The 21189-nt window shown below is 41.5% G+C and overlaps 1 long non-coding RNA gene across 3 annotated transcripts; it reads right to left on the minus strand.

Annotated features, from left to right (window-relative positions):
* Positions 1 to 229: 229 nt before the first annotated feature.
* On the minus strand, positions 230 to 20312 carry LOC117199674 (uncharacterized). 3 transcript variants are annotated; one of them, XR_004480996.2, is made up of 6 exons: positions 14707 to 20312; positions 7129 to 7431; positions 6862 to 6989; positions 6178 to 6255; positions 5227 to 5540; positions 230 to 359 (listed from the first exon to the last, which is right to left on the minus strand). It is a non-coding gene; the product is annotated as an uncharacterized LOC117199674 (long non-coding RNA). The 3 variants fall into 3 exon arrangements; XR_007472634.1 differs by having other exon boundaries at positions 5227 to 5309; positions 6862 to 7431; XR_007472633.1 differs by having other exon boundaries at positions 6862 to 7431.
* Positions 20313 to 21189: the final 877 nt, after the last annotated feature.

Genomic DNA, 21189 nt, shown 5'->3' on the forward strand with positions numbered 1-21189 from the left:
AAGTCAGCACAGAGCCCAAACCCAAATTATCGAGGCAGCTTGCATAGGGCTCAGGACTGGGAGTCAGAATATTTGGATTTAAAACCTGGTTCCGCTCTTAACTCGTGTGACATCACTGGGTAAGTCATTTAACTCTGAGAATCAGTTTCCTCCTCTCTTTCTAGAGGAATAATACATACCTCAGAGGGTTGCTGTGACCTCTAGGTGAGGTGATGTCTATCAGAGGGTTGCTGTGACCTCTGAGTGAGGTGATGTCTATCGAAGGGCTTCAATGACAGTTGAATCTAACTCATTCATCTCCTGGCGGCTGAGCTGAGAACGGTGATGACTGATGGGCTAACACCAGTCGATGGTCTGCTCTGTGGAAAAGAAGGAGAACTCTTCTGTGTCGTGCCAGACGAGAAGATCAATACAGGGAAGAATTTCTGGAACAGAACTAAAAATCTGCACTGTCTTGCCAAATACTGGATTCCCTACCACAGACGTACATGTTCGAGCCGAGGCCCTGTGTCTAGAGATTTTGTAAAGCAGCCTCATTCTGAGTGAGAAGTTTGGTGTAGACAACTTTTACTGAAGTTTTATCACTCTAAGCCAAATAAGATGAGAATTCCTTAAAGAGTAACATGATCGCTAGCGATATTAGGCCCTCTGACAGGTCAAGGGGAAAATGATGGGTATTTGGGCTCGGGGGTAGCTTTTCATATACTTGAAACCATACATCTCCTAATTCATCCACACTAGACCTACCTCCCAACAGTCCTTCAAATCCCTGTCATATGAAATAAGTTGTTCAACAGTTCACTTAGCCTGGTGTCCAAAACCATTTGATTTATCCCTACTTACAGACGTGTTGTTCTGGAAAGATGCTCAAGAGGAATAGATCACATCAGTGTCAAAACTTTAAACAACTCATTCACAAATATTTTATCTCCAGCCCAGACCTTGTCTTTGAGGGCCAGACCCATATGGTCAACCTATACCTTACCATCTAACTTCAATACTTCCTAAAATAAACTCATCATGTTGCCTTTACCCCCACCTTCTAGCTTTTCTTGTCTTGATGAATGATACCACCATCCATCCATTTGTCCCACTCAGAAGCCTAGGGTCATCCTTGCCCCCGCTTACTCCCTCCCTCCCCATATCTTATCATTTTTACGTTCTAAATACCTCTTGAATGCATCTACTCCTTTCCCCTCTCTTCCACCACTCACTACTTTAGACCAAGCTTCTGTTACCTGTTGCCTGGACTACTGCAGTAGCCCCCCGTGGTCTTCCTCATCCAGTCTTACCCTCCTCCCATTGCTCACTACTTGGGCTTCCCAATACTCCTAAAACAAAGCTCAAAATGAGCCACAGTGTGCTGTGACGTCTGGCTCTGACTCGGAGCTCAGCCCATCTCCTTCCTGCTCTCCCTCCCTCTTCACTTCAGCCACGTCGACCCTCTTTCTGGTTCTCATACTCTCATGTTGCCATCCGTCGCAGGGTCTTTTCTCAACCTTCCCTCTGCCAGGAAGACCCTTCCTTTATATGCCTCCTTAGGTCCTACTCATCCTTCTTAAGGGTCGCTTAAGAAGCATCATCATTTCTTCAAGGAAACCTTCTGTTACCTCTTGGGCCATCACAAACGTGCCTATTTTAGGCTCTTAGGGCAATAATTAGCACTTGTCACAGAAGGAGATGTATATTGGTGTGTGACTATTCTTATTTCTGTACATTTCCCCCAGTAAACTATAAAATACATGAGGACGAGAACAGTGACATCTTTGCTCACCACTGGGTCCCAGGATGTTGCACAGTGCCTGGGGTATAACGGATCCTCAATAAATATCTGGTTAATAACTGAACAAATCAATAATGATGAATGAAACTAAGAATACATGTTCTATGTGCTTGTGCAAGTCTCTTCCTCTCCCCTGCCCTGATTTTAACTCTATGAAATTGGGAGGCAGGAGAAGCAGGTAAGAAATAAACGGGAGAGGGAATTACACAGCACCTAGAATCACCAACGACTCAAATTCTTTTGTTCCAAAATGTGAAATTTCAAAAATTCTAATGGAATCAAAGATCCAAAAAGAAAGTTGTGCTCCTGCCGAGCTCACAAATACATGCTTTTTTTCCCCCCATAAATAGAACAAACAGATGCTATCTGCAAGGCTCACAGCACATCTGTGCAGATAAAGCAGCAGCGCTGGGGTGTCCTGGGAAAGAACTGATTTGCATGTTTGCTCTCTGGCGTGCACAGGCTCACACATTCCTTCCAGAGAGCTCTGAAATGGCCACTTTCAGAGAATCTAGGTTGTGGTTTTGCATGTATTCTTCAAGTTCACCTTCAGTCCCTGTATTTGAGAAATATTCATGTTTAAAAAAAAAAGTTTTAAAGAAAGCTTTGCTGGCTGGAGGGCTTCTTTCCTCCCTGCCACCCTCCCTTTCTCAAGCTCTCACATTTGAGTGTTGTCAAGTTATCATGCTTTAACTAATCAAAACAAAGGTAATATGAGAAACGACTAAAAGTTTTATGCCAAGTATGGAAACTGCCTGAAGAAGATGGTGGCAACAGCCAGTCAAAAGACTCAACTTTCTTTCTGAGAAAATAGGACTTTGATTTACTTACAGTATTTTCTCCTAAGGGTCTCAAAATCTTTTTCTTTCTTTTTAAATATTTAAGAGGTTACCTGGTAAGGAGTTTTCTTAAGTAAGGTGGACAAACTGAGGCCTGTGATGTCCTTTTTTAAAACAGGCAGTAGCTGAAATAAATTGAAAGTGATTTATTAATTCCCACAAGAGAAAATGCTAAAAAAAAAAAAGAGGTGGGAATGGGAATTCTCTGCTCTGGGAGTCCAGGCCGCAGAGCAGCTTAATCTAATTTGCATAGGAGGCCGGGAGTTCCTGGAATTGCACTCCCATGTGGCCCTTACAATCCCACCCCTATTTCCACCACTGACCATGTGCTGCTTTTTTTTTGGCAACTGGACATTAAACTTCATAAAAGCAGTAAAGTTCAGCTAATCACTTAGAAAACCAGGCAAATGAATACACTACTCTAAAATGGTGACGTCTTCAAGAACCTTTGGTAGTTACTGAAACAAACAAGGGAATACTGTATCTACTGACAGTTATGCCAAAAAAGGAAAAAAGTTCATGTTTCCTACTCAATATATTTTTCTTCGTTCAGACTTCAGACAACTTCGCCCTACCACACCCAGCTACTTGTGACTGGTTCCAAAGAGTGACACCAGCTGATGAAAGACGACATTCTTACAACTCTTTCCCGCCAAAGACTCATGGTGAGATGGCCTTTCTCCAGCAGACTATACACTTCATCATCTGTGTCCATCCTTCTGTCCCCAGAGAGACAAGCTCCAAGGGGAAATCACCCTTCCGAGGCAGCTCTGGATCAGACCTTGGGAAGTGAAACCAGGGATGTGCAGATCAGCTCGGACTGCTGGCCACCCCCTCAGAAGCTGAGTCACTGACCTGGCCGGTTCATTTAATCACTTGGAAAGTGGTTAGACTGAACAGGACATGTAGTGATTAGTAATTCAGACTGGTCTCAGAGCTTCATGTTTTTCACTTTTAGACGCCAACTGCAGCCTTTCTCTTGGAGTCAACAGGAAGTGAGAATTGCAAGCCAAATTTGACACCACTTGACGTAACCGGGGATGGACTTGGGCCCTTATTTCTCCACCCAATAACACAGAGATTTTGAAAGTGAGCCCTTCTAGTTAAACACATCAACCTAGTACCAGGGGCAGAATAAGGAATTAAGAATTGAAGAAAACCTATTTTGATAACTCAGACTTAACCCCTTCTTCTTATCTGGCTTTCATTGAATAAAAAAGTAAATTAAAAAAAAATTTCTGTCTCAGATATAGATCTGAAGATGGTAAGAATAAAAAGAAATAATATTTATTAAATAAGCTACTCCCCACACTAATTAGAAAATGATTGTGATTGAGGCAAACACAAAATCTACTTTCCCGATTAATTTTTCTCATCATGATGCATTTGTGAAATATCCTGAACTGGGCACAGTAAGACACGGCCACGTAGTCAAAAGCGAAACAGATAGACTTTTTATGAAACATTTCCTATTTCTGGTTACAGTTACTGTTGCGATGATTGATTCATGTTCAGCCATTTCCAACTACAGTTGTGGTACTAGCAATGAGATTTAACATTTGATCATTTTACATGGACTGTTTGGTGAAGGAAAGTAATATGTGTATGTCTTTGCACTCACTCCTGTTCTTTCTCTATTTTCTGTCTTTCCTCTCCAATCCATCCCATACCTAGTCCCCAGATTACTTTTCCTAAAATATCACTGCTGTGCATTTATTCACTTGAAATTGGTTGAAACCTGACCACACGTCAGTGGTCACTTAGCTAAAAATTGACAAGAAAAGGTAAACATGATGGTTTTACCCTTGAAATGTTCATAGTCAGTGATAATTCTCTAGTCAAAAGTCCTAGTTCTTTCCAGGACTGTGAGATCCAGTTCAAACTTTAACCTGATAGTTCTGAACTCCTAAGTTTAGGCCTTACCAGAATGATCTTCTCCCAAAGTGCCCACACTCAAACCCATACCCCTGTCTCTCCACCACATGATCTAAAATGCCCCTTCCTTTACATATCCAAATTCCCTCAGAACCTAACTCACTTACCTGTCACAAGACCGTGTCTGATCATTCAGCCTTTGCCCTTTTCCTAAATTCCAAAAGCCCAGATTATCTTTATCAATTTTCAGCTTAACACTATCCCACATACCCTGTCCTGACCAAAATTCAACTGTAAATATGTAAATACATACATACATTTGAACCTACATATATACATACCTGGATATTAAAGAAAAGAGAGCTGGACTTGGGACATTCATTCTGTAATGAAAACTGGGGCAAATGCTCCGTTGGCATAATGAGGTTGGGATTATCATTTTACAAAAACAGGCAGGGGGAGGGGTTCCAAGCTATGTTATTAGGAGGAATATAAATTTCTCGTGTAACTCAGATGCTCTTTAGAAGAAAATTAATTATTATTACAAGAAGCTTTGTTTATTTCAGACTCTTTAGGAGAAAACAGTAGCTCCCTGATACAGAAGGCTTTGCGCTTTCCCCACTTCCCTCTGCCAGGCTTCAGAGTTTCTCCTTCCTGCTCCCCTCCCTGACCCTCCCACCACTCACACCCCCAGCTCACCCCAAGGAGACACCAAACATTAGCACCTACCCTTTCTTAGAGTCAACAAAGATTGAGTGGAAGGAACAGTCCAGTGCACCTTCCTTTTCTGTAGGGATGATGGGGTATCTATCCTAAGAAAAGAGGACATCAAAATGTGGACAAACAATAGAAGAGGTCTTCTTGGAGCAAAGGAAGGGGAGAGAAGGAGCTTGGGGCATGTCCATGTGGAAAACCCTTGGAATCTAGGCAATACGGTCCCTTCTCTTCATGTGGGACAAAGGATTAAGTTGGTTCACCCAGTTCCTGATTCTCCCCTCTCCGCCTCATGATGTATGACTCTGAGGCAGTTAGTTACCTAAACTCTTCAGGAGGAAAAAAAAAAAAAAGAAAGAAAGCTCAGTAATCACAAATGTGGAACGAACCATCAGGGGTTATCCCAATACTTCACTGCATATTATAAACTATTGGGAAAGACATTCCTGAGGATGACTAGGAATCTAGGAAATCATAAAGCTGATACCACCCTGCTCCCCAGCCCGACGCCCAGCTTCCACCATCCCCGGCAGATCTCCTGAGGGCCCAAGTATACCCAGCACTGAAGGAGCAAAGACCCCCTTTGATTGGGGAAAAACTAGGACATTAAGAAGAAGACTTCCTTTGACTGCCTTCTTTCTGTGTCTCTACACTTGACCACGGATGTTTCAATCACATGTTAAGCACTGTTTTCATTTGATGAGTCATCTTCAGTCTTATGAATTACTGTGTCAAAAGAGTTTCTTACAATATGTTCAGAATAAGTGTCATGTCGGGAAAAAGTGCTCATGGGCAGCTACTCAATTCCAGCTACATTTCTACCTGTGGATCACACAGAAGGCTGGCCTGACCTTGCAATAATTTAAATTTCTTCTTTCTAGGTTCCCCACAGCTTTGAAGCCAACTGCTATGCATCTTGTTTACACAAACCCAAGAGTATCAAGCATGGTGTACATCAATACTTACAGCCTTTGTCATGTATGTCTGCTACAGTCATGTAACGTATGTGCCAAGATTCATTGTGTCCTTAATCACTTTCTTTATCTGTAAAACAAATAGTTTGCAGCAACATGGACGGACCTAGAGATTGTCGTACTGAGTGAAGTAAGTCAGACAGAGAAAGACAAATATCATACAATATCACTCATATGTGGAATCTAAAAAGGGTACAATTGAACTTATCTACAAAACAGAAATAGAGTTACAGATGTAGACAACAGACTTATGGTTACCAGGGGGTAAGGTGGGGAGGGACAAATTCAGAGACTGGGATTGACATATACACACTACTATGTATAAAATAGAGAACTAATAAGGACCTACTGTACAGCACAGGGAACTCTATTCAATACTCTGTAATGACCTATATGGGAAAAGAATCTAAAAAAGAGTGGATATATGTATAACTGATTCACTTCGCTATACACCTGAAACTAACACAACCCTGTAAATCAACTATACTCCAATAAAAATTTTAAATTAAAACAAAATTGTAATAACACATACCCACAACCATAGATTTGTAAAGATTAAATGAGTTAGTATGACCTATATGTGCTTAGACCAGGCATTGGAAAACTTCTCTGTAAAGGACCCTATAGAAATATTTTTAAGTTTTACAGGTCAGGCAGTCTCTGTCTCAATACTCACCTCTGTCATTGTGGAGCAAAATCAGTCCCAGACAAATGAGCATGGCTGTGTTCCAATAAAACTTTATTTACAAAGAGAGGTGGTAAACTGGATTTGGCCCATAGGCAGGTGGTAAACTTTGATGGCCCCTAGATGAAAGGATAAGTGTTTGATAAATTTGGTATGATCACACTTATTACCTAATCAATGCTGGCAGTTCTTCATGTTCATATTGTGTTTCTCTTTCTTAGTAACATCTGGAATTGAATTCTGGATACCTTAACTTACCTATCATCACTGTGGCCACTGATGCAGAAAGGAAAGGTAGGAGGGTTTTCATCTTGCTTATACGTGCATATCATCTAGTGGTAGAAAAGTGTAATTGCAAGATTTTTTTTTTTTTTTTAGTGTCCTGGGCCTTGTTCAAGCACACCCTGGTAAGAGGGTCGCTTCCTCAGTCTGCCCACAGTGGGCATCTACAACTGGACTAAAGGGCCAGTCCGATCCACCTGGTTTCAAGGAAATTTCCAACAGGCCTTTGACAGGTGTTCTTATAACTCAGAGTTTGATGTCAACAACCAAAAGTGTTCACTGAGGAGATAAAAATAAACTATTTAAGAAATAAATATTATTTATTAGTCAATTAACTGTTTATATATGTGTGTTTAATAATACTAACAAATCCTTCAGAGAAACCATACAGTATAGGTATGTGTTTATCTTAAAATTGGCCTTCACTATGAGCCCTTAGCATAAGGTGGTGGCAACTCTTTGAGTCCAGGTCATATTTCTCTTTATATCCTTCAAGGATGCTGCCTACTGGCCACACTACCTCCTTCCTGTCTACCTTCTGTGCTGACCCACGCTGCATTTGTACTTCCCCAGATCATTGCCAAGAACACTAACTGCTGAGAATTCTCAGTCTTTCTGTAGCTATGCAGAGGTTAGAACTTAAGTAAACAGGATCTTCATAAAAACCACAGTTCTAGAACGCAGACTCTTCATTATTAATATTTTTATGGAGAGCCTCTCCACCAGCATATTCTCTGAAAATAATTTTGATACATGGATGCCTGCAGATTATTATTATTATATATTAACATTGTTTGTTATTATGGTGAAGCAAGTATCTCAGAAGACACTTTTTTTTTTTTTTTTTTTTAGGTAAGAAGTGGATTTATTTCAAGAGAAACACACTCCATAGACAGGGTGTGGGCCATCTCAGAAGATGACAGCGGCACCAGGGTATGGGGTTGTCAGTTTTTATAGGGGTGGGTAATTTCATAGGCTAATGAGTGGGAGGAGTATTCCAGCTATTTTAGGAAGGGGCGGGGATTTCCAGGAATTGGGCCACCGCCCACTTTTTGATCCTTAGGTTTGGCCTTGGAACTAGAAGACACATTTTTTAAAATGTATGCATGTATCAATATTAATAGTGAGAAAAAAGGAAGCTTTCCAGCTCTATATTTCCTTGATGTGTCTCCCTCACTGAATAGAATTCATTTATGGACCTTTGAGGAGTTACTTTATAGTAAAAAGAATTCTGACCTCTAACAACTTGATTTTCTTTTCCTCCCCTGGATCAGTAAGACATCATTGGGTTTGTATCCCATAAGCAAGTTCATATCCCCATTCATATCCCATCAGTGACATGAGTGATGGCTGGAGTCTGGGATGCTTTGTCAGCAACAGAGGACGCCTCCTGCTTCCACACCCCACCCCACCCCCAGATGACTCTGTCTGTCCCCCTTCTTCCTGAGATTCATAAGTATCCAGAGTTTCTCAAATGCTCTTTCACCACTACCACCATCACTGCAACCACCACCTGCCTTCCAGAGCAGCTGGCTGGCCTGGGACCTGCTTCCCCATCTTTTTTCCTGGACTCCCTTCCTGGGTATCTGGGTCCCCTCCCCTTCATTCCTACTGCCTTGACTTAGAAGGATCTCCCTCCTCTGCTTTTGAGGAAATTCTCAACTCCATTCTACATTTCCAAACAAAAATCCCTATTTTGTTTCCCCCAAATCACGAAGCTGACCAGAAGAACTGGATTGAATTGGCCACAGCGCCGTCTGGACTCTCTTTGTGATTTTTGGCTACTCGCTCTTCCCAGTAGTTTACACTGACATGTCAGATTTTCCACAGTGGTCATGTAACATACCCATTCCTCCTTACGCCTACCTTGGGACTCACCCAGCAAAATTTAGGATGCTCTTGGGATCACGTATAAAGAGAGTGCTGGGCGTTAAAATGACACGGACAAAGTTCTTACAAGACCATAATTCTGCCCCTGGTTATGACAGAAATTAGCTGAGTGATCGCTGGACATCAATTGCCTCACAAAACAGGAGGTTGGCTTCAACGTGCAGTCAAGTCCCTCTCAGCTCAAATAATCTATCGTTCTGGATGTATCTTTGCTTATTTTTTAAAGAGGACACCTGAGTTCTAATTACAACCCATTGGTCCTCATTTTAGGTAAAGTTGCCAGAAAGGGACTTTGTGATGCCTGGTCCTGTCAACCTTCCATCCTCTGTTACCAGTATCTTGAAACTTTAAAGTTTTTACTGTCATTATTGGGTAAATTCTTCGCTTTGGGCACTGCTTAACATTTCTTCCAGAAATGCCTTTGCCACTGAAGTATCATCCAACATGGATTTGAAATTGTCCAGTTATAAATCCTGGACCTGCTTCTGGTCAGAGTTGTCTTCCCTGCCAATCAAATCCCTCAGGGCCTGGATTTAGCATGGACTTCACTGCCCTTCATCTTAGAAAGGATCTCGGGATCCTTCTGGATACTATGTAGGTTTCCTTCAATTTCAGAATGTCTGTTTCCAAGTTCTACAAGAAAGAGATATTTTTGAATTTTTATTTATGGCCTGTATCCTGCTTATGCCAGCAGATGCATCAAAGATACCGCAACTAAAATAGGATTTTTATAGGAAAACAGAATTGAGGCCTTAATTAATTGCTGACATCATATGTACTCCCTCAGAAAACCAGCTATTCAGAAATGACTCTGCTCCCTTCTGGCATAATTTACCCCCTACTTCTTCATTATTATTAAGGACATATGTACAGAAACAGGATCTGCGCCTTGCTGGACTTCTTCCATGCCAGCCACTCATAGCCCAACTGATGTTATAATCCTTCCTTTTTCACATTACAATTGGTTATTGTGCAAATGAGTATGTTCTCCCAGGAACAGATTGTGACTTTACGTGGAGTAAGAACAGGCATTGGAAGCAGATGAACTCTCAGCAAGCCAGGATTGGGACCTCACCCCAAATGCCCTCGATAAGACACAAGGGAAGAAAGAAATAAATACAAAGAAAGAAAAAGAACAGAATAAAAGGTGAGGTAAACTATTTTAAACAAATTTGGAGCCAAGTTACTTAAGAGATGTCAGCTATTTTATAGCATGTACATAAAGGTTCTGAATTTTCGTTCTCAAGGCAGAATCTCTAAGGAGGATCCTTGTAGCCTCAGCTTCAATTCTGAGGTCTATTCCTCTACTTTTCCTGTAAATATAACTTGGGTTCCAACAAAACAACTACTTTACTACTTTCTGTTCCTACATATATTTCTATACCATTACTTATTTTAATCCGACCACCTGGAATGCCTATTCTCAACCATAAGACATTCCATGCATTCTTCAAGTTCCTTCTCAAATATCATCCTCATCATCGTGTCTTAAAGTGTAAGGAAGAATGATGAGCAAGCCATGGAGAGATCAGATGTGATGCTGCAGATGGACTGAGCCTGGTCATTTTTGTGGTGGTTTTAATTTTGGAAGCAGAGACACAATGGACAGCAGAATGGACTTATCAGTAAAAGAGACTTGATGAGCCTACTAGAGAACTTTCTAGAACTGTGGTGTTCCTTGCTGGTGATTTAGTAACTACTCCCTAAAACACATTTTCTATTGTTTGTCCAAAGTCATGCCCTTCTCATCATCAGCCAGGGTGATGGTCTCTCTGAGTATGTACCTGGGAAGAAGGTGTAATAGGAAGGCTGAATATACACAAAGAAAAATTACAGGGAACTACAAATTCAATATCTCAACAGGGAGAGCAACATTTCGTTGACATTTCCTATGTTCAGGCGGTTTGTTAAGCACTTTACACAACACCTAATACACTGAGTCTTCATTCAAAACGAAGACACAAACAAAAAACCCTATGAGGTGAGCAGGAGAATCTTTACAGGGGGTTCGGGAATTTGTCCAAGGTTCCACAGTTAGTGTATGAAATCCACGTCAGTCCATTTCTAGAGCCTCCCCAAAGGCTTGTCCATCACTTTCCAGAAGCAGACCAGCTACGGTCTCATCCACCTAGCGTGTCTGTCCACCACAGCACACCCAAGTGTAGCTGCAAATTTATGAATCTAAAAGTCAGCCCTGAGGCAAGAATGGTTTAGAAATGCTAGACTCCAACAGATAAAGCTCAACAGACAGTTGGGAGCCCTCAAGTTCCTTCCCTATCTCCTCCTATGTTTCCTGTGTAGCCTTTAGCCAAACATTTAATTCTCACCTTCAAGAAGTGCACGTCTTCCTCCCGTTGCCTGAATCCTTCGTGGAGAATGGCTACTCCCCTCTACTTCCTCTGTGAGCCTTTCTGCCTTGCCAGGCACAATTCCTCCTTCTGAATCCATCTGAAACATCCTTTTATACATACCCCTTTTAGCTACAGCAGTTCACAATCCTTTAATTTCTTGTTCCCATCTCAGGTCTCCCACCAGCCTGGGAGCTCTTCAGAAGCTAAGTACTCTGTCTTATTTATCTCAGCGCATCAACGCTATAGAACATGCACTGAATACAGAAACACATTAAAAGACAGATGTTTTACGGTTTCCGTGGTGGCACAGTGGGTAAGAATCCGCCTGCCAATGCTAGGGGACACGGGTTCAAGCCCTGCTCCCGGAAGAGCCCACATACTGCAGAGCAACTCAGCCAGTGCGCCACAACTACTGAGCCTGTGCTCTACAGCCTGCGAGCCACAACTACTGAGCCCATGCGCCTAGAGCCTGTGCTCCGCAATAAAAGAAGCCACCGCGATGAGAGGCCCGCGCACGCTCACCGCAACTAGAGAAAGCCCACGCCCAGCAATGAAGACCCAATGCAGCCCAAAATAAATAAAATAAAATAAATAATTTTTAAAAAAAATTAAGAAATGCTTTAAAAAATAATGTTTTACATACGTACAAACATATGCTGTTCAGAGTGTTGTGTCAGAAAAGAAGTCCAAATCCAATGTATAATTTTTTAAAATTTGTAACCTGTGTTTAACAGGTTTTTTTTAAAAAATATGGCTCCAAAAAATGAGATAAACTCAAGTATCTCCAACCTCTTATTTGAGAAACATGGTTCTCACCACTCTCATGGGAGCCACAATCAGAAATGAAGGGTAAGAAAGCAGTTGAATAAGTATTTATTGAATTGAATTGTTTGTAATTGAACTGAATTAAACTAAAAGAGTCTTAGCTTCCACTGATGGAGATCACAGAGCTCTTTGGGTGGAGAGTGGACCCAGAGGACAGAAAAGGGCTGTCTATGGGCTCAAGAGCTCTGGGTCACGATTTCTCAACCCTGGTTGCAAATTACAATCACCTGGGGAGCTCAAAAGAAAATTTGGATGCATGATTCCCACCCTTAGGGCAACTAATTTAATAGGATTGAAGTGGGGCCTTGGCATCAGTATTTTTAAAGCTCCCTAGGTGATTTTAATGTGCAACAAGGCATGAGATGATTCCTCCAGAGAAAAGGTTACTCTGGCATAACTGTGCATTTCTGTGGCTGAAAGGCCAAAAATAGAAAATTTGATCTGTGGTACTGGGTCCACTTGCATCTCATTTCAGACTCAGCAAGCCAAGATTTTCCACCTTCCCACCACTGGTGCAGCAGGAAAGCTTGCCGGCAGCCTGTCCCTCCAGAACTGGAAGATGGGAGGCGGACAGGGAAGGTCCCTCGCGTTTCTACGCAAGTCAGACCCACCCTGTGCTCCAGAAAGTAGCCAGGAGAAAACTCAGCATTTTGACTGGGATTCGATTGCTATCAAGCAGCTCCCTTCTACTTCCGTTGCACAGGGTTGGCACCAGGTAAAGAGATCCAAAGGAAACACGTGGGAGATACTGTGATACAGCCGCAGCTGTGCCTCCACAGGGACAAAACCCAAAAAACCAAAAACTCCTGCCTGAGGCTTTCCCTTCTCTTCAAGGCTTCTTCCCCGCTTTGTTTTCCTGTTGAAAAGTTTCAAGACGCTTTACTACAGTTACACAATCTCTCCACCCCCGTCCACAGCCTGCAAAACGTCAGCCCCTAATCTTCCAGCCAGGGCCACTGCGTTCCCCAGAAGGTCACTCTCCCCCTAAAGCTGTTGCTTTGCAGGAAACTCGAAAACCACTTGGCTTCTCCACTTAAGCAATGTGTTTTTCTGCTGTGTTTCCAAAAGGCTCTTGGAGATTTCATGTTTGTATTTTCCCCTTTTCTGGCTCCACGTTCTCCTATGTAAATGAAGAAAGCTCTTCCAGTAGGGATGAAGGCGCAGTTGGAGCCCTGGCTGATTTCATCCACATTTGCTCTCACTTAAAGTAACTTTTCATGTACTGCTTAACGGGAATTGAGAAGAATTTAAGAAAAAGCCCTTTAAAAATCGATTCCAAATAAAAATGGAGCCATACAAATCCATCTGAGAAATAAATATTGCAGCCTTATTGCTGAGTGTTGTTAAAAATTTTATTTATTTCAGCCTTTTGTTATTCAATTATTAACTATGCAACATGTCCTGCTAAATCGTTTCTCCTACACACAGTTCAGATTTGACTTCTTACATTTATGACTTTGTTTATGCATTTATCTTTTAGTACTTACCTGAAACCCATACCATCTCCTCCCACCCCGTATAGTTAAAAAAAAAAATCAAGGGGTGAAAATCAGGAAAGTCGTGTCCAAGGAGATTTCCCTTTGGTTCTGTCTGCTCCAGGGCCAAGATTAGACAAGAGGAGTGAGGCAACAAATTAATGCCTTTCAGAGGCAAGAGGAAAATCAAGAATACTGAAACAGTCTTGATTTAGAATTCTGATATTTTGTTTTTTATGAAATGTTTGCATTAATTTTGAGTTTTCAAACTATAGCATTAAGATATTATTCATCCTGATGACTGAGTTTGTTGGGTGCCACTCGCATTTTGTGCCCAAGTCGCAGTTACAGTCTTCCTTGAAGGACTGGGCACCGGTCACATAGACTGACATAACAGAGACTTCAAGGAATGATGTAATGAGACTCTTTACATTGGGGTATTGAGAGCCTCAAGTCTAGGTAGCTCTTGTGTATTGGCAGTGAAGTTATTCCAAACAAGAAGCTTAGTGTGATTAATTCCTCAGGGATCTTAGGAGCCACTGAAAACTGTATTTGAGTCTGCAGATTATGGTTAGGAGCAGAACCTCAACCCAGGATGCCTGCACTCCTCTGCCTTGGGAAGCAAGCTGTCATTCAATTCAATCCAAGGAGATATTTGCTGAGCCCCTCCAGGGGTCAGACACTGTACTAGGTGCTATATACAACTCTGAATGAGATAGCCTCAACCCTGCTCCCGTAGACTTCAGACCCTCGTACAACATTCGAAACAGATTTTTAAAAAGTAAAAAGCAACGATATCAGTGCTCTAACAAAAGTAGTAAGAGAAGAGTGAGCACAGAGGCAAGAACTCCTGATCCTGAGAAGATCCTCCAAGTGAAGGCATAGAAAGGAAGGAATCAATACATGTGCGATTCCAAGACTCTGAAAGTGTGTGTGTGTGTGTGTGTGTGTGTGTGTGTGTGTGTGTGTGCACGTGGCTCAGACCTCCTGCAAAGCACAACTTGAAAACACACCTCAGAACATCTGCATCCTGATTGCGCTGCCTGCGTTCTCCACACCCCGTCGATAGGACACGTGCTTGGAGTTGTTTGAAGTGTAGTCATTGAGGCTCACACTCAGCTATTTATACCCCCTAGTTGGGTTCCACTGGTAAACAAGGACACACATTTGTTAAATAGCCGGGCAAGGGCAAGGGCGCCAAGGCTTGTAATAATAGAACAACTTACCTCCATTTAAAGCTAAGGCACGCTAAAATTGAACCTTCATCCTTAACTTCACGATCAACGGTGTGATTGCTAATACCATCCCATCAGTTCCTTTAGGCTGAAGACTTTGAAGCAGTTTATTTACGATTCATTGTTAGGGTCATAAATTGAAAGTAGTTAGGGAAAGATGGAAGAGAGAATGATTGAAGGAAGGTTCTTTACTTAATTCCATCTTTGTAAATACATGGGACTTGATGTTGCCAGGACTCTCTGGACTTAGAAGAAAAGAATGGGATCATTGATACAAACCAATTTAACCTACAAGTAAAGTGAAACGCCTCATTCTGAATCTGTCACCATAAACTGTGTCTTCACAAAGTAAAACCTGGATCACTTATTTCTTGAACTCAGTAGATACTGAGGTAGACAGTCCTGTCAGAGGAGCACCCATTCCCATTCCCGATGTTTCCTTCCAGGTGGAGGGCTCCACTCCACACCTCAGCCCCTTCCCCTTGACTGGTGAGTCTGAGATGAGCATGAAGACCCCAGACATCTCCTCTTGAGAGCAGGCTGTCAGGTTCTTTGCTCCTCTAGAGTGAGGCCAGTGCCCCGGGCCAGTTGAAAAGATAAACCTAATTCCTTCTGGGGTTCTCCATGAGGAAACCATAGACACATGCCCGGTCTTCACGCTCATAAAAGCGATATTTCGGTCTCCATCTCCCTTACTCCTTGGTCTTCTCTCTCTGTCGGTTCAGATCTTGAGCAGAGGAAAGGGGTACTCTTTATTGCCCTTATGCTCCTGTGCCCCCCAAAATTCTCTCTTTGTGTCTAATTGTTTAGCTTGAATCAACCAGATAACCAAGTTTAGCAAGGTCACAAGGAAATGCTACAACTGAAAGAGAATCTCCAAAAGCCTTGAAGTCAACTCTTGCCTTTTCAAGGCTGCACATCCAAGATGACTCACTCACATGGCTGGCCTGACAACCAGGAGCTCAGCTGGGGCTGTCAACCTGAGCTCCTATCGATGGCCTTTCTATGTGGCTTGAGCTTCTCACAGCATGCAGCTGATTTTCCCCAGAGCAAGCATTCCAAGACACCCAGACAAAAGCTGCCAGGCTTCTTATTACTCAGCCTTAGAAGTCCCAGAATGTCCCTTTTGCCACATTCTGTTGGCTAATCAAGTCACTGAGGCCAACCCAGATACCAGACAGGGAATGAGACTCCAACTCATCCTGGGTAATACAACACTCTGGGTAATAGTCTCTACAATAGGGTAACATAACAGTAGAACTAACTGGTCACTTAACACGTTCTCCTTTGCTCAGCAATGTTTTAACATGCATGCGCTCTTGTATGCCACTCTACAGCCAATAAATAGGTACTATCATTAGCTCCATTTTACAGACAAGGCAAGTTTTCAAAACTGACCCAGGTTATATAGCTAGTGGTGGAATGAGAATTTAAAGTCAGGTCTGTTTAAATCCAGAGGCCCCTGGATTAACCTCGATGCTAGTCCTTTACCAGTCCACTAGATGGATGGCCACATTCTGTTTAAAGATCAAAGACAATAGTTGACTCAAGGAGCATTAGAAAGCAAAGTTCACATCAACATATTTGAAAATACAACAGTAACTAGATTCAAAGGAAGTCTTGCCTAGCCTGTGCATGACACCAGAACCCCAAAACTTGTCAGCACACAGCATTTTTCCAGCAGTAAATGGAGGAAAAACACAAGCTCTGCTGGGCAGATTGACGAGGAAAATGTGGTGCTTCTATCAGAGGTTTGTAGTTTTAAGATTCCCTTGTGTTTTAGTGGCACCAACACACAAAGGGAATTAAGCCATTTTGATCTCCAATAATGAGAAACATGGTTGACGTTCAGACCTGAAACCATTTAATGCAAGTTAATCCTTGAAACAAATCTGGAATGAAATGAGGGAGAAAAAAATCTTATTATGGTAGACATCAACTAATGGGTTACATTTCTTTCTTCTCAATTAGAAATGGCAGAGGGGTTTTAATTATTTTTCCTTAGCAAGCACATCAAAACATATCTACACAAAAACACAGCAAATATGTTATAAACTGATTTAAGCCAAAGAGCTCGTCAACACTGTTTGCAATTATGAAATCATTTGGGGATATGGTATTTTTTTGGAAGGAATTGTTTTTCTCTTAGATGCAAACCACATCATAGTCCATCAGGCATAAATCTTTTATTGTATCTTCAAGAGCAAAAGTGGAAATTGTACAACAAAGGCGCCACTGATAAAATGCAATGAAGCCCCCCCAGAATCATTGGGATGATCTCACTAGTTAGGAGAGATAACAGGGAATGTCATGGTTTCAAAAATGCTCTTTGGGGGAAAAATTTTGTTGAAATTCAGTGGTGCTCAAGGAGTTCCAAAAAGGAATTATTGGGAACTTTCATCCCCTATCTCCATTTACCATATACATTAAAGAAAAAGGAAGATTTTTGGAGACTTCTTTGTCACTCAGTGAGCAATGGCAGGTATAGTAGCGATGGAAATGAACAATGTAATGTGCTTGACGAGAGCACAGCTCCGGGAGTGAGACTGCCTGCATATCCTTTCTGGCTCAGCCTCTTAACAGCTGTATAGCTCTAACCTCAGTTTCTTTATTTAAAGCTTGGAATAAAAATAGGACTTACTTCAGATATTTGCTGTGAATGTAAAACATATATTGATAATATGTACCCTACAGATATTTAGTAGTATTAGTAGCAGGACCACCATAATTATTATCATTATATCAGTTTTCAATAGGAATACATGACAGAACATTAAACTAGGACATAGTCTAGATGTGGTACATGGTCAGGCCAGAGAGTCAGGGAGTTTACACATTCAAAATCCAGAGCCATAAAACCAAAAATAAGGGTCAAATGAGCTAACAACCCAAAGAGCAATTTGAGTAATGAAGAAAAATTCAAGGAAAACAACTTGCAGGGATGGTGCCAGTGGTTCAATTACTTTGTTTCTGGTTCAATTTTATCACACCGGAGATGCCACACCAAATCAGACATTCTGCCTTTGCATCTTCATCTAATCAATTACCTGCCCCTTACTTTATTCTGGGTCCAGAACTCCATATCTTGAGTACAGAGAACATGAACCTAGTCATAATGGACTGGGATTCAGTGCCAAGTTCCCAGTTTCTGAGAGGTGTGTGTTGGGGGGGAAGTAGTTACAAGACAAGGGTCAACATTGGGGCGAAAAGCAAGTATTTTCTCACAAGGAAGAAATAAGAGCCCAGAATCTGAATCCAGGAAGATGATCGCTGCTGAACCCATAGCAAGGTTACTTTCATGGAAAATCACTGAGCTGACAATCTAAGGGTTCTTACATTTACCCTAGCTCTATGCTTCTCAAAAACGATGATATAACCTGGGGATTATTATTTTAAAAAGTCAACTCTGAGGGTCCATATAAATCAGAATCCTTGGGGGATGAAGTCTAGGGATCTGCAAAATGTCCCCAAGAGATTCTTATGTGCACTAAACTTTGACAATTTGACTAGAAGCTGAGGTAGCTTAGGACACAGTCTCAACTATGGCAACAGAAAATGTAGAAGAGTAGAAAGCCAGTCAAAAGCCTCCAGAGTATCCCAGTGCAGCCTCTACTAGATTTAAAAGTTTCAGCCATTCACCATCCAACGAAGGCTATTAGAAATTGTGGAGGCCCAAAAATAACTTGGTGACATAATTCTGCTTCCTTCATTGAAGAATGAAGATTTCAGTGTAATGGTATATTGGAATCAACTGGGGTGATTGTCAAATGTTGAAGGCTTGTCCCGTTTGGAATCTGTCATTATCTAAGGGCTACAGAATAAGACTAAAGAATTGGAAGATGCATCCCTGAATCGGGGGAATTGCAGCAGAGTTAGGAAACTAATACAAACACAGTACATTCAGTGAGTATTTGATGAATTGAATTGAGTGAGCGCCGTCTCTAAGAACTTGAAAGCCTGGCTAGTGGAATAAGAAAGAGTCAAATGAACTAACATTTATTGAGCACTTATATACCAAACTAAGTGTGGGTACCAGACGGGACTCTACGCTCTGTTACCACCATGTCTGAGGCCCTCTACAGAAGGTAACTGAAAGACGTGCAGTCTCTGATGAGGTACACCCATGGCATACTCTTAAAATGGGACATTCTATCATGTGACACTTGGTCCTTGAGCACAACAGGGCACCTGATACAAAGACAGGCAAACTATCTCCAATCCAGTGAGTGGCCTATGAGGTCACTTGCTTCAAAAGTTTTACCCCTAAAGTAATAGCGTCTAACCAAATCACTTGGATTCCCTTGGGAATTTGTACTAGAGTTGTGAGCCTTTCCTTTAATTCTTACTTTGACCCTATAGTATTAGAGATGCTCTTGTTCATCTTAGTAAGAGGCAAACTCGAACTGGGCAAGGATAAACAATATTCCAGTCAGGAGGATATCAACCCAGATCTCTGTGATGTCAAAGCTTCTACTTCTACAGAAGACAGACCTAGAATTGCTAAAATGATGTTACAAAAAAAAAAACAACAAAGAAAATCAATAAAAAGGAAGAGTTCTCTAACAATTGGAGCAATGCCGAGGTGAGCCATTACAAGATCAGTGGAGGTTTCTCTACAAAGGTTGAATAACCTCTGCTTGGGGAGGCCAGTCTGGGAAAGAAAACCTGAACAAGATGGCTGCTACAATCTCTTCCAAACTAAGATGCTATAATTTGTTGGCAAACAGATGGGCACCACATTAAGTTAATTCCTTTTTTGTCCTGGCAAAAGTAAATGTATTCTTGCAGAAACGTCTATTGGCAGTGTGGTTGCCTTGTAAAAGCAGAAAAGAAGCTGGGAAAACTGTTTATTTTCTTCTCAAGATTTTCAGATAGCTTAGGTCGAGCAGGATTATAGGGCTATGCAAAGTATAGCACAGTGGTTAAACACACTGGTAAAAGTGGGTTTGTATCCTGGCTCTGCCTCTGTGAGCTATGTGACTTTGGGCATGTGGTTTAACCTTGCAGAAATGCATCTTCCTCACCTGAAACAACCTACCTCACAAAGTTGTTGCAAGAACAAAATGATGCATGGAAAGCACGTTGCACAAAGCATATATCAAACTGTCAATAATTATTGTAATTATTAGCTATTCTATAGTAAAGCTGTTTAATGGGACATCCATGTGCTTTTGAACTGCTTCATGATCCTGGTGTTTGACAAGAGGCACTTGCTGACAATTCCTCAGGGGGAAAAAAATGAATGAAGTAGAGTTCAATATGTGAGGAAGAGAAAAGACATTTTTTTAAACTTAAGTTCTTTTTTCTTACAAGACACAGAGACCGGGCTTTGGATTTCAACAGACCTGGTTTTTCTTCCCTGCTCAGTATCAGTAAGATCTTGAATAAATGATTTGGCCTCCTACACCTCAGTGACATAACCTATAAAATGGGAATATATCATTACGATGCTTTGGGCTGCAAGTAATGGATTACCTGGCTACAACTGGCTCAAACAATTGTGGCTTATTTTTCTAATATATCACACAGTCCAAAGATGGTAAGCTCCAGGGTTGATTCTGCAGCTAAAGTATTCTGAAATTGAGTTGGTCTCTGCAATTGCCTTGGCTTCCTCCTCATGATCTCAAGATGGCTAAAGTGGTTCCAAGAATTATATTTTCATATGAAAATGTCCAAAGCTGGAACAAGGTGAGAAGCACTTCCCTTTTGCAGCTTTGCCTTTCCACCAAGAGGAAAATATTACCTAGAAGCACCCAGCAGATGTCAATTCAGGTCCCACTGGCCAGAACTGGGTTGTATGTCCACCTCTAAACCAATCACTGGTAAAGAGACATGGCACTATGGCTGTATCATTGTTCATCCCCAATGGCTAGGAAAGGGATCTACTCCACCACACATCTGAACAAATCAGAGTATTGTTAGTAATGAGGAGTGTAGAGGTAGGTAGGCAAACAGTAATGACTGCTCCTTATATCTGTCAAGAATGTTGAAAAGCTTGAATGATACTGTGATGCACCTAACACATGTTACGTGCTTGATACATATTTGTTCCTCCTTAGTGATTAAAAGATCTTAAAGCCATAATCTTCTCAGATTAAACTATCCCAAAACAGGAGGTACTGATTTATATAGATATATTAGGAATGCTATTTAATACAAAAAAAGCCTTTTCTTAAATGTTCCAACTCCATGTTTATGTAAACATGGGGTCTCCAATTCATTTAAGCTGTATTTCAATGAACACAAATTAAACAAAATACA

The sequence above is a fragment of the Orcinus orca genome, chromosome 17, assembly GCF_937001465.1.
Source record: "Orcinus orca chromosome 17, mOrcOrc1.1, whole genome shotgun sequence".
In the NCBI taxonomy this organism is placed as follows: Eukaryota; Metazoa; Chordata; class Mammalia; order Artiodactyla; family Delphinidae; genus Orcinus; species Orcinus orca.